The sequence below is a fragment of the Astatotilapia calliptera genome, chromosome 13 (assembly GCF_964374335.1).
Source record: "Astatotilapia calliptera chromosome 13, fAstCal68.1, whole genome shotgun sequence".
Lineage (NCBI taxonomy): Eukaryota > Metazoa > Chordata > Actinopteri > Cichliformes > Cichlidae > Astatotilapia > Astatotilapia calliptera.
The window spans coordinates 27,501-40,000 of record NC_137434.1 but is presented as its reverse complement, the minus strand read 5'-3'; positions in this window follow the sequence as shown (position 1 = coordinate 40,000).

The window sequence follows — 12,500 nt, the reverse complement described above, 5'->3', positions numbered from 1 at the left end:
TGTCTAGCATGGACCTTGACTTCCAGCAGGCCCCGGGGACCCACATTACCCCCCCCCCCCCCTCCTGCAGTTAACCCTGTACCACATATCTAGCACGGACCTTGACCTCCAGCAGGCCCCGTGGACCCACATTACCCCCCCCCCCCTGCAGTTACCCTGTGCCACATGTCTAGCATGGACCTGGACCTCCAGCAGGCCCCGGGGACCCACACTTAAGCCCCCTCCCACTAACAAAGCAGAACACCACTGGCAAAATCCTCGTGCCCCTGGTACTCCAGAAAGCACATTGAAATGTGCCCCTGGTACACTGCGCAGAAGAACTGCCGCACACACACACACACACACGCACGCACGCACGCACGCACGCACGCACGCACGCACGCACGCACGCACGCACGCACGCACGCACTGCTTGTGCCTATGGTACGACAACTTTTCTTGTGCCTATGGTACGACAACTTTTCTCGTGCCTATGGTACAACAATTTTTCTCGTGCCTATGGTACAACAACTTTTTGCCGTGCCCCTGGTACACCGCTCACTAGCACTTTGCCACACAAACTCTCCTCGTGCCTATGGTACGACAACTTTTCTCGTGCCTATGGTACAACAACTTTCCTCCGTGCCCCTGGTACGACAGCTTTTCTCGTGCCTATGGTACAACAACTTTTCGCCGTGCCCCTGGTACACCGCTCAGTAGCACTTTGCCACACAAACTCTCCTCGTGCCTATGGTACGACAACTTTTCTCGTGCCTATGGTACAACAACTTTCCTCCGTGCCCCTGGTACGACAGCTTTTCTTGTGCCTATGGTACAACAACTTTTCTCGTGCCTATGGTACAACAACTTTTCGCCGTGCCCCTGGTACACCGCTCAGTAGCACTTTGCCACACACACACTCTCCTCGTGCCTATGGTACGACAACTTTTCTCGTGCCTATGGTACAACAACTTTCCTCCGTGCCCCTGGTACGACAGCTTTTCTCGTGCCTATGGTACAACAACTTTTCTCGTGCCTATGGTCAAACAACTTTTCGCCGTGCCCCTGGTACACCGCTCAGTAGCACTTTGCCACACACGCACACTCCTCGTACCTATGGTACGACAACTTTTCTCGTGGCTATGGTACGACAACTTTTCTCGTGCCTATGGTACAACAACTTTTCGCCGTGCCCCTGGTACACCGCTCAGTAGCACTTTGCCACACAAACTCTCCTCGTGCCTATGGTACGACAACTTTTCTCGTGCCTATGGTACAACAACTTTCCTCCGTGCCCCTGGTATGACAGCTTTTCTCGTGCCTATGGTACAACAACTTTTCTCGTGCCTATGGTACAACAACTTTTCGCCCTGCCCCTGGTACACCGCTCAGTAGCACTTTGCCACACACACACACACCACTCGTGCCTATGGTACGACAACTTTTCTCGTGCCTATGGTACGACAACTTTTCTCGTGCCTATGGTACAACAACCTTTCCCCGTGCCCCTGGGACACTGCGCAGAAAGTCTTTGCCACACACACACACCACTCGTGCCTATGGTACGACAAAAGGCCCCGGGGACCTACATCGCACCTTGCTCTTGCCTCCCTTACAGCTGAAAAAGGTCCATGCCTGTGCCCTGGCCCTGCTGAAATTCCCTCTCCATTTAGCCGAGGCAGTGAGTCGGCCTCCTGTCTCCCTTTACGGTCGAAAAAGATGTGCTCCTGGGCGCGCTGGCCCTGCTGCTACTCACATCGGGCATGGACCTGGACCTCCAGCAGGCCCCGGGGACCTACATCGCACCTTGCTCTTGCCTCCCTTACAGCTGAAAAAGGTCCATGCCTGTGCCCTGGCCCTGCTGAAATTCCCTCTCCATTTAGCCGAGGCAGAGAGTCGGCCTCCTCTCTCCTTTACGGTCGAAAAAGATGTGCTCCTGGGCGCGCTGGCCCTGCTGCTACTCACATCGGGCATGGACCTGGACCTCCAGCAGGCCCCGGGGACCTACATCGCACATTGCTCTTCCCTCCCTTGCAGCTGAAAAAGGTCCATGCTTGTGCCCTGGCCCTTCTGAAATTCCCTCTCCATTTAGCCGAGGCAGTGAGTCGGCCTCCTGTCTCCCTTTACGGTCGAAAAAGATGTGCTCCTGGGCGCGCTGGCCCTGCTGCTACTCACATCGGGCATGGACCTGGACCTCCAGCAGGCCCCGGGGACCTACATCGCACCTTGCTCTTGCCTCCCTTACAGCTGAAAAAGGTCCATGCCTGTGCCCTGGCCCTGCTGAAATTCCCTCTCCATTTAGCCGAGGCAGAGAGTCGGCCTCCTCTCTCCTTTACGGTCGAAAAAGATGTGCTCCTGGGCGCGCTGGCCCTGCTGCTACTCACATCGGGCATGGACCTGGACCTCCAGCAGGCCCCGGGGACCTACATCGCACATTGCTCTTCCCTCCCTTGCAGCTGAAAAAGGTCCATGCTTGTGCCCTGGCCCTTCTGAAATTCCCTCTCCATTTAGCCGAGGCAGTGAGTCGGCCTCCTGTCTCCCTTTACGGTCGAAAAAGATGTGCTCCTGGGCGCGCTGGCCCTGCTGCTACTCACATCGGGCATGGACCTGGACCTCCAGCAGGCCCCGGGGACCTACATCACACCTTGCTCTTGCCTCCCTTACAGCTGAAAAAGGTCCATGCTTGTGCCCTGGCCCTTCTGAAATTCCCTCTCCATTTAGCCGAGGCAGTGAGTCGGCCTCCTGTCTCCCTTTACGGTCGAAAAAGATGTGCTCCTGGGCGCGCTGGCCCTGCTGCTACTCACATCGGGCATGGACCTGGACCTCCAGCAGGCCCCGGGGACCTACATCACACCTTGCTCTTGCCTCCCTTACAGCTGAAAAAGGTCCATGCTTGTGCCCTGGCCCTTCTGAAATTCCCTCTCCATTTAGCCGAGGCAGAGAGTCGGCCTCCTGTCTCCCTTTACGGTCGAAAAAGATGTGCTCCTGGGCGCGCTGGCCCTGCTGCTACTCACATCGGGCATGGACCTGGACCTCCAGCAGGCCCCGGGGACCTACATCGCACCTTGCTCTTGCCTCCCTTACAGCTGAAAAAGGTCCATGCTTGTGCCCTGGCCCTTCTGAAATTCCCTCTCCATTTAGCCGAGGCAGAGAGTCGGCCTCCTGTCTCCTTTACGGTCGAAAAAGATGTGCTCCTGGGCGCGCTGGCCCTGCTGCTACTCACATCGGGCATGGACCTGGACCTCCAGCAGGCCCCGGGGACCTACATCACACCTTGCTCTTGCCTCCCTTACAGCTGAAAAGGTCCATGCTTTTGCCCTGGCCCTTCTGAAATTCCCTCTCCATTTAGCCGAGGCAGTGAGTCGGCCTCCTGTCTCCTTCACGGTCGAAAAAGATGTGCTCCTTGGCGCGCTGGCCCTGCTGCTACTCACATCGGGCATGGACCTGGACCTCCAGCAGGCCCCGGGGACCAACATACTCCTCTGCTCTACTCCCCCACTAGCTTTCCTTCTCCCGCAGTTACCCTCCACCACAAATCCAGCATGGCCCTTGCCCTCCAGCAGGCCCCGAGGACCCACATACTCCTCCGCTCTAATCCCCCATGAGCTTTCCTTCTCCTGCAGTTACCCTCCACCGCATATCCAGCATGGCCCTTGACCTCCAGCATGCCCCGGGGACGCACATCCTCCCCTGCTCTAGTCCCCCACTAGCTTACCTTTCTTGTAGTTACGCTCCAGCGCATATCCAGCATGGACCTTGACCTCCAGCAGGCCCCGGGGACGCACATCCTCCCTTGCTCTAATCCCCCACTAGCTTTCCTTCTCCTGCAGTTACCCTCCACTGCATATCCAGCATGGACCTTGACCTCCAGCATGCCCCGTGGACCCACACTTAAGCCCCCTCCCACTGACAAAGCAAAACACCACTGGCAAAATCCTCGTGCCCCTGGTACTCCAGAATGTAAATTCAAACATGCCCCTGGTACACTGCGCAGAAACACTTTGCCACACACACGCACACACTGCTTGTGCCTATGGTACAACAACTTTTCGCCGTGCCCCTGGTACACCGCTCAGTAGCACTTTGCCACACAAACTCTCCTCGTGCCTATGGTACGACAACTTTTCTCGTGCCTATGGTACAACAACTTTCCTCCGTGCCCCTGGTACGACAGCTTTTCTTGTGCCTATGGTACAACAACTTTTCTCGTGCCTATGGTACAACAACTTTTCGCCGTGCCCCTGGTACACCGCTCAGTAGCACTTTGCCACACACACACTCTCCTCGTGCCTATGGTACGACAACTTTTCTCGTGCCTATGGTACAACAACTTTCCTCCGTGCCCCTGGTACGACAGCTTTTCTCGTGCCTATGGTACAACAACTTTTCTCGTGCCTATGGTCAAACAACTTTTCGCCGTGCCCCTGGTACACCGCTCAGTAGCACTTTGCCACACACGCACACTCCTCGTACCTATGGTACGACAACTTTTCTCGTGGCTATGGTACGACAACTTTTCTCGTGCCTATGGTACAACAACTTTTCGCCGTGCCCCTGGTACACCGCTCAGTAGCACTTTGCCACACAAACTCTCCTCGTGCCTATGGTACGACAACTTTTCTCGTGCCTATGGTACAACAACTTTCCTCCGTGCCCCTGGTATGACAGCTTTTCTCGTGCCTATGGTACAACAACTTTTCTCGTGCCTATGGTACAACAACTTTTCGCCCTGCCCCTGGTACACCGCTCAGTAGCACTTTGCCACACACACACACACCACTCGTGCCTATGGTACGACAACTTTTCTCGTGCCTATGGTACGACAACTTTTCTCGTGCCTATGGTACAACAACCTTTCCCCGTGCCCCTGGGACACTGCGCAGAAAGTCTTTGCCACACACACACACCACTCGTGCCTATGGTACGACAAAAGGCCCCGGGGACCTACATCGCACCTTGCTCTTGCCTCCCTTACAGCTGAAAAAGGTCCATGCCTGTGCCCTGGCCCTGCTGAAATTCCCTCTCCATTTAGCCGAGGCAGTGAGTCGGCCTCCTGTCTCCCTTTACGGTCGAAAAAGATGTGCTCCTGGGCGCGCTGGCCCTGCTGCTACTCACATCGGGCATGGACCTGGACCTCCAGCAGGCCCCGGGGACCTACATCGCACCTTGCTCTTGCCTCCCTTACAGCTGAAAAAGGTCCATGCCTGTGCCCTGGCCCTGCTGAAATTCCCTCTCCATTTAGCCGAGGCAGAGAGTCGGCCTCCTCTCTCCTTTACGGTCGAAAAAGATGTGCTCCTGGGCGCGCTGGCCCTGCTGCTACTCACATCGGGCATGGACCTGGACCTCCAGCAGGCCCCGGGGACCTACATCGCACATTGCTCTTCCCTCCCTTGCAGCTGAAAAAGGTCCATGCTTGTGCCCTGGCCCTTCTGAAATTCCCTCTCCATTTAGCCGAGGCAGTGAGTCGGCCTCCTGTCTCCCTTTACGGTCGAAAAAGATGTGCTCCTGGGCGCGCTGGCCCTGCTGCTACTCACATCGGGCATGGACCTGGACCTCCAGCAGGCCCCGGGGACCTACATCGCACCTTGCTCTTGCCTCCCTTACAGCTGAAAAAGGTCCATGCCTGTGCCCTGGCCCTGCTGAAATTCCCTCTCCATTTAGCCGAGGCAGAGAGTCGGCCTCCTCTCTCCTTTACGGTCGAAAAAGATGTGCTCCTGGGCGCGCTGGCCCTGCTGCTACTCACATCGGGCATGGACCTGGACCTCCAGCAGGCCCCGGGGACCTACATCGCACATTGCTCTTCCCTCCCTTGCAGCTGAAAAAGGTCCATGCTTGTGCCCTGGCCCTTCTGAAATTCCCTCTCCATTTAGCCGAGGCAGTGAGTCGGCCTCCTGTCTCCCTTTACGGTCGAAAAAGATGTGCTCCTGGGCGCGCTGGCCCTGCTGCTACTCACATCGGGCATGGACCTGGACCTCCAGCAGGCCCCGGGGACCTACATCACACCTTGCTCTTGCCTCCCTTACAGCTGAAAAAGGTCCATGCTTGTGCCCTGGCCCTTCTGAAATTCCCTCTCCATTTAGCCGAGGCAGTGAGTCGGCCTCCTGTCTCCCTTTACGGTCGAAAAAGATGTGCTCCTGGGCGCGCTGGCCCTGCTGCTACTCACATCGGGCATGGACCTGGACCTCCAGCAGGCCCCGGGGACCTACATCACACCTTGCTCTTGCCTCCCTTACAGCTGAAAAAGGTCCATGCTTGTGCCCTGGCCCTTCTGAAATTCCCTCTCCATTTAGCCGAGGCAGAGAGTCGGCCTCCTGTCTCCCTTTACGGTCGAAAAAGATGTGCTCCTGGGCGCGCTGGCCCTGCTGCTACTCACATCGGGCATGGACCTGGACCTCCAGCAGGCCCCGGGGACCTACATCGCACCTTGCTCTTGCCTCCCTTACAGCTGAAAAAGGTCCATGCTTGTGCCCTGGCCCTTCTGAAATTCCCTCTCCATTTAGCCGAGGCAGAGAGTCGGCCTCCTGTCTCCTTTACGGTCGAAAAAGATGTGCTCCTGGGCGCGCTGGCCCTGCTGCTACTCACATCGGGCATGGACCTGGACCTCCAGCAGGCCCCGGGGACCTACATCACACCTTGCTCTTGCCTCCCTTACAGCTGAAAAGGTCCATGCTTTTGCCCTGGCCCTTCTGAAATTCCCTCTCCATTTAGCCGAGGCAGTGAGTCGGCCTCCTGTCTCCTTCACGGTCGAAAAAGATGTGCTCCTTGGCGCGCTGGCCCTGCTGCTACTCACATCGGGCATGGACCTGGACCTCCAGCAGGCCCCGGGGACCAACATACTCCTCTGCTCTACTCCCCCACTAGCTTTCCTTCTCCCGCAGTTACCCTCCACCACAAATCCAGCATGGCCCTTGCCCTCCAGCAGGCCCCGAGGACCCACATACTCCTCCGCTCTAATCCCCCATGAGCTTTCCTTCTCCTGCAGTTACCCTCCACCGCATATCCAGCATGGCCCTTGACCTCCAGCATGCCCCGGGGACGCACATCCTCCCCTGCTCTAGTCCCCCACTAGCTTACCTTTCTTGTAGTTACGCTCCAGCGCATATCCAGCATGGACCTTGACCTCCAGCAGGCCCCGGGGACGCACATCCTCCCTTGCTCTAATCCCCCACTAGCTTTCCTTCTCCTGCAGTTACCCTCCACTGCATATCCAGCATGGACCTTGACCTCCAGCATGCCCCGTGGACCCACATTACCCCCCCCTGCAGTTACCCTGTGCCACATATCTAGCATGGACCTGGACCTCCAGCAGGCCCTGGGGACCCACATACTCCCCTGCTCTACTCCCCCACTAGCTTTCCTTTCTTGCAGTTACGCTCCAGCGCATATCCAGCATGGACCTTGACCTCCAGCAGGCCCCGTGAACCCACATTACCCCCCCCCTCCTGCAGTTAACCCTGTACCACATATCTAGCACGGACCTTGACCTCCAGCAGGCCCCGTGGACCCACATTACCCCCCCCCCCCCCCCCCTGCAGTTACCCTGTGCCACATGTCTAGCATGGACCTTGACTTCCAGCAGGCCCCGGGGACCCACATTACCCCCCCCCCCCCCTCCTGCAGTTAACCCTGTACCACATATCTAGCACGGACCTTGACCTCCAGCAGGCCCCGGGGACCCACATTACCCCCCCCCCCTCCCCCTGCAGTTACCCTGTACCACATGTCTAGCATGGACCTTGACTTCCAGCAGGCCCCGTGGACCCACATTACCCCCCCCTGCAGTTACCCTGTGCCACATATCTAGCATGGACCTGGACCTCCAGCAGGCCCTGGGGACCCACATACTCCCCTGCTCTACTCCCCCACTAGCTTTCCTTTCTTGCAGTTACGCTCCAGCGCATATCCAGCATGGACCTTGACCTCCAGCAGGCCCCGTGAACCCACATTACCCCCCCCCTCCTGCAGTTAACCCTGTACCACATATCTAGCACGGACCTTGACCTCCAGCAGGCCCCGTGGACCCACATTACCCCCCCCCCCCCCCTGCAGTTACCCTGTGCCACATGTCTAGCATGGACCTTGACTTCCAGCAGGCCCCGGGGACCCACATTACCCCCCCCCCCCCCTCCTGCAGTTAACCCTGTACCACATATCTAGCACGGACCTTGACCTCCAGCAGGCCCCGTGAACCCACATTACCCCCCCCCTCCTGCAGTTAACCCTGTACCACATATCTAGCACGGACCTTGACCTCCAGCAGGCCCCGTGGACCCACATTACCCCCCCCCCCCCCCCCTGCAGTTACCCTGTGCCACATGTCTAGCATGGACCTTGACTTCCAGCAGGCCCCGGGGACCCACATTACCCCCCCCCCCCTCCTGCAGTTAACCCTGTACCACATATCTAGCACGGACCTTGACCTCCAGCAGGCCCCGGGGACCCACATTACCCCCCCCCCCCTCCCCCTGCAGTTACCCTGTACCACATGTCTAGCATGGACCTTGACTTCCAGCAGGCCCCGTGGACCCACATTACCCCCCCCTGCAGTTACCCTGTGCCACATATCTAGCATGGACCTGGACCTCCAGCAGGCCCTGGGGACCCACATACTCCCCTGCTCTACTCCCCCACTAGCTTTCCTTTCTTGCAGTTACGCTCCAGCGCATATCCAGCATGGACCTTGACCTCCAGCAGGCCCCGTGAACCCACATTACCCCCCCCCTCCTGCAGTTAACCCTGTACCACATATCTAGCACGGACCTTGACCTCCAGCAGGCCCCGTGGACCCACATTACCCCCCCCCCCCCTGCAGTTACCCTGTGCCACATGTCTAGCATGGACCTTGACTTCCAGCAGGCCCCGGGGACCCACATTACCCCCCCCCCCCTGCAGTTACCCTGTGCCACATGTCTAGCATGGACCTGGACCTCCAGCAGGCCCCGGGGACCCACACTTAAGCCCCCTCCCACTAACAAAGCAGAACACCACTGGCAAAATCCTCGTGCCCCTGGTACTCCAGAAAGCACATTGAAATGTGCCCCTGGTACACTGCGCAGAAGAACTGCCGCACACACACACACACACACGCACGCACGCACGCACGCACGCACGCACGCACGCACGCACGCACGCACGCACGCACGCACGCACGCACTGCTTGTGCCTATGGTACGACAACTTTTCTTGTGCCTATGGTACGACAACTTTTCTCGTGCCTATGGTACAACAATTTTTCTCGTGCCTATGGTACAACAACTTTTTGCCGTGCCCCTGGTACACCGCTCACTAGCACTTTGCCACACAAACTCTCCTCGTGCCTATGGTACGACAACTTTTCTCGTGCCTATGGTACAACAACTTTCCTCCGTGCCCCTGGTACGACAGCTTTTCTCGTGCCTATGGTACAACAACTTTTCGCCGTGCCCCTGGTACACCGCTCAGTAGCACTTTGCCACACAAACTCTCCTCGTGCCTATGGTACGACAACTTTTCTCGTGCCTATGGTACAACAACTTTCCTCCGTGCCCCTGGTACGACAGCTTTTCTTGTGCCTATGGTACAACAACTTTTCTCGTGCCTATGGTACAACAACTTTTCGCCGTGCCCCTGGTACACCGCTCAGTAGCACTTTGCCACACACACACTCTCCTCGTGCCTATGGTACGACAACTTTTCTCGTGCCTATGGTACAACAACTTTCCTCCGTGCCCCTGGTACGACAGCTTTTCTCGTGCCTATGGTACAACAACTTTTCTCGTGCCTATGGTCAAACAACTTTTCGCCGTGCCCCTGGTACACCGCTCAGTAGCACTTTGCCACACACGCACACTCCTCGTACCTATGGTACGACAACTTTTCTCGTGGCTATGGTACGACAACTTTTCTCGTGCCTATGGTACAACAACTTTTCGCCGTGCCCCTGGTACACCGCTCAGTAGCACTTTGCCACACAAACTCTCCTCGTGCCTATGGTACGACAACTTTTCTCGTGCCTATGGTACAACAACTTTCCTCCGTGCCCCTGGTATGACAGCTTTTCTCGTGCCTATGGTACAACAACTTTTCTCGTGCCTATGGTACAACAACTTTTCGCCCTGCCCCTGGTACACCGCTCAGTAGCACTTTGCCACACACACACACACCACTCGTGCCTATGGTACGACAACTTTTCTCGTGCCTATGGTACGACAACTTTTCTCGTGCCTATGGTACAACAACCTTTCCCCGTGCCCCTGGGACACTGCGCAGAAAGTCTTTGCCACACACACACACCACTCGTGCCTATGGTACGACAAAAGGCCCCGGGGACCTACATCGCACCTTGCTCTTGCCTCCCTTACAGCTGAAAAAGGTCCATGCCTGTGCCCTGGCCCTGCTGAAATTCCCTCTCCATTTAGCCGAGGCAGTGAGTCGGCCTCCTGTCTCCCTTTACGGTCGAAAAAGATGTGCTCCTGGGCGCGCTGGCCCTGCTGCTACTCACATCGGGCATGGACCTGGACCTCCAGCAGGCCCCGGGGACCTACATCGCACCTTGCTCTTGCCTCCCTTACAGCTGAAAAAGGTCCATGCCTGTGCCCTGGCCCTGCTGAAATTCCCTCTCCATTTAGCCGAGGCAGAGAGTCGGCCTCCTCTCTCCTTTACGGTCGAAAAAGATGTGCTCCTGGGCGCGCTGGCCCTGCTGCTACTCACATCGGGCATGGACCTGGACCTCCAGCAGGCCCCGGGGACCTACATCGCACATTGCTCTTCCCTCCCTTGCAGCTGAAAAAGGTCCATGCTTGTGCCCTGGCCCTTCTGAAATTCCCTCTCCATTTAGCCGAGGCAGTGAGTCGGCCTCCTGTCTCCCTTTACGGTCGAAAAAGATGTGCTCCTGGGCGCGCTGGCCCTGCTGCTACTCACATCGGGCATGGACCTGGACCTCCAGCAGGCCCCGGGGACCTACATCGCACCTTGCTCTTGCCTCCCTTACAGCTGAAAAAGGTCCATGCCTGTGCCCTGGCCCTGCTGAAATTCCCTCTCCATTTAGCCGAGGCAGAGAGTCGGCCTCCTCTCTCCTTTACGGTCGAAAAAGATGTGCTCCTGGGCGCGCTGGCCCTGCTGCTACTCACATCGGGCATGGACCTGGACCTCCAGCAGGCCCCGGGGACCTACATCGCACATTGCTCTTCCCTCCCTTGCAGCTGAAAAAGGTCCATGCTTGTGCCCTGGCCCTTCTGAAATTCCCTCTCCATTTAGCCGAGGCAGTGAGTCGGCCTCCTGTCTCCCTTTACGGTCGAAAAAGATGTGCTCCTGGGCGCGCTGGCCCTGCTGCTACTCACATCGGGCATGGACCTGGACCTCCAGCAGGCCCCGGGGACCTACATCACACCTTGCTCTTGCCTCCCTTACAGCTGAAAAAGGTCCATGCTTGTGCCCTGGCCCTTCTGAAATTCCCTCTCCATTTAGCCGAGGCAGTGAGTCGGCCTCCTGTCTCCCTTTACGGTCGAAAAAGATGTGCTCCTGGGCGCGCTGGCCCTGCTGCTACTCACATCGGGCATGGACCTGGACCTCCAGCAGGCCCCGGGGACCTACATCACACCTTGCTCTTGCCTCCCTTACAGCTGAAAAAGGTCCATGCTTGTGCCCTGGCCCTTCTGAAATTCCCTCTCCATTTAGCCGAGGCAGAGAGTCGGCCTCCTGTCTCCCTTTACGGTCGAAAAAGATGTGCTCCTGGGCGCGCTGGCCCTGCTGCTACTCACATCGGGCATGGACCTGGACCTCCAGCAGGCCCCGGGGACCTACATCGCACCTTGCTCTTGCCTCCCTTACAGCTGAAAAAGGTCCATGCTTGTGCCCTGGCCCTTCTGAAATTCCCTCTCCATTTAGCCGAGGCAGAGAGTCGGCCTCCTGTCTCCTTTACGGTCGAAAAAGATGTGCTCCTGGGCGCGCTGGCCCTGCTGCTACTCACATCGGGCATGGACCTGGACCTCCAGCAGGCCCCGGGGACCTACATCACACCTTGCTCTTGCCTCCCTTACAGCTGAAAAGGTCCATGCTTTTGCCCTGGCCCTTCTGAAATTCCCTCTCCATTTAGCCGAGGCAGTGAGTCGGCCTCCTGTCTCCTTCACGGTCGAAAAAGATGTGCTCCTTGGCGCGCTGGCCCTGCTGCTACTCACATCGGGCATGGACCTGGACCTCCAGCAGGCCCCGGGGACCAACATACTCCTCTGCTCTACTCCCCCACTAGCTTTCCTTCTCCCGCAGTTACCCTCCACCACAAATCCAGCATGGCCCTTGCCCTCCAGCAGGCCCCGAGGACCCACATACTCCTCCGCTCTAATCCCCCATGAGCTTTCCTTCTCCTGCAGTTACCCTCCACCGCATATCCAGCATGGCCCTTGACCTCCAGCATGCCCCGGGGACGCACATCCTCCCCTGCTCTAGTCCCCCACTAGCTTACCTTTCTTGTAGTTACGCTCCAGCGCATATCCAGCATGGACCTTGACCTCCAGCAGGCCCCGGGGACGCACATCCTCCCTTGC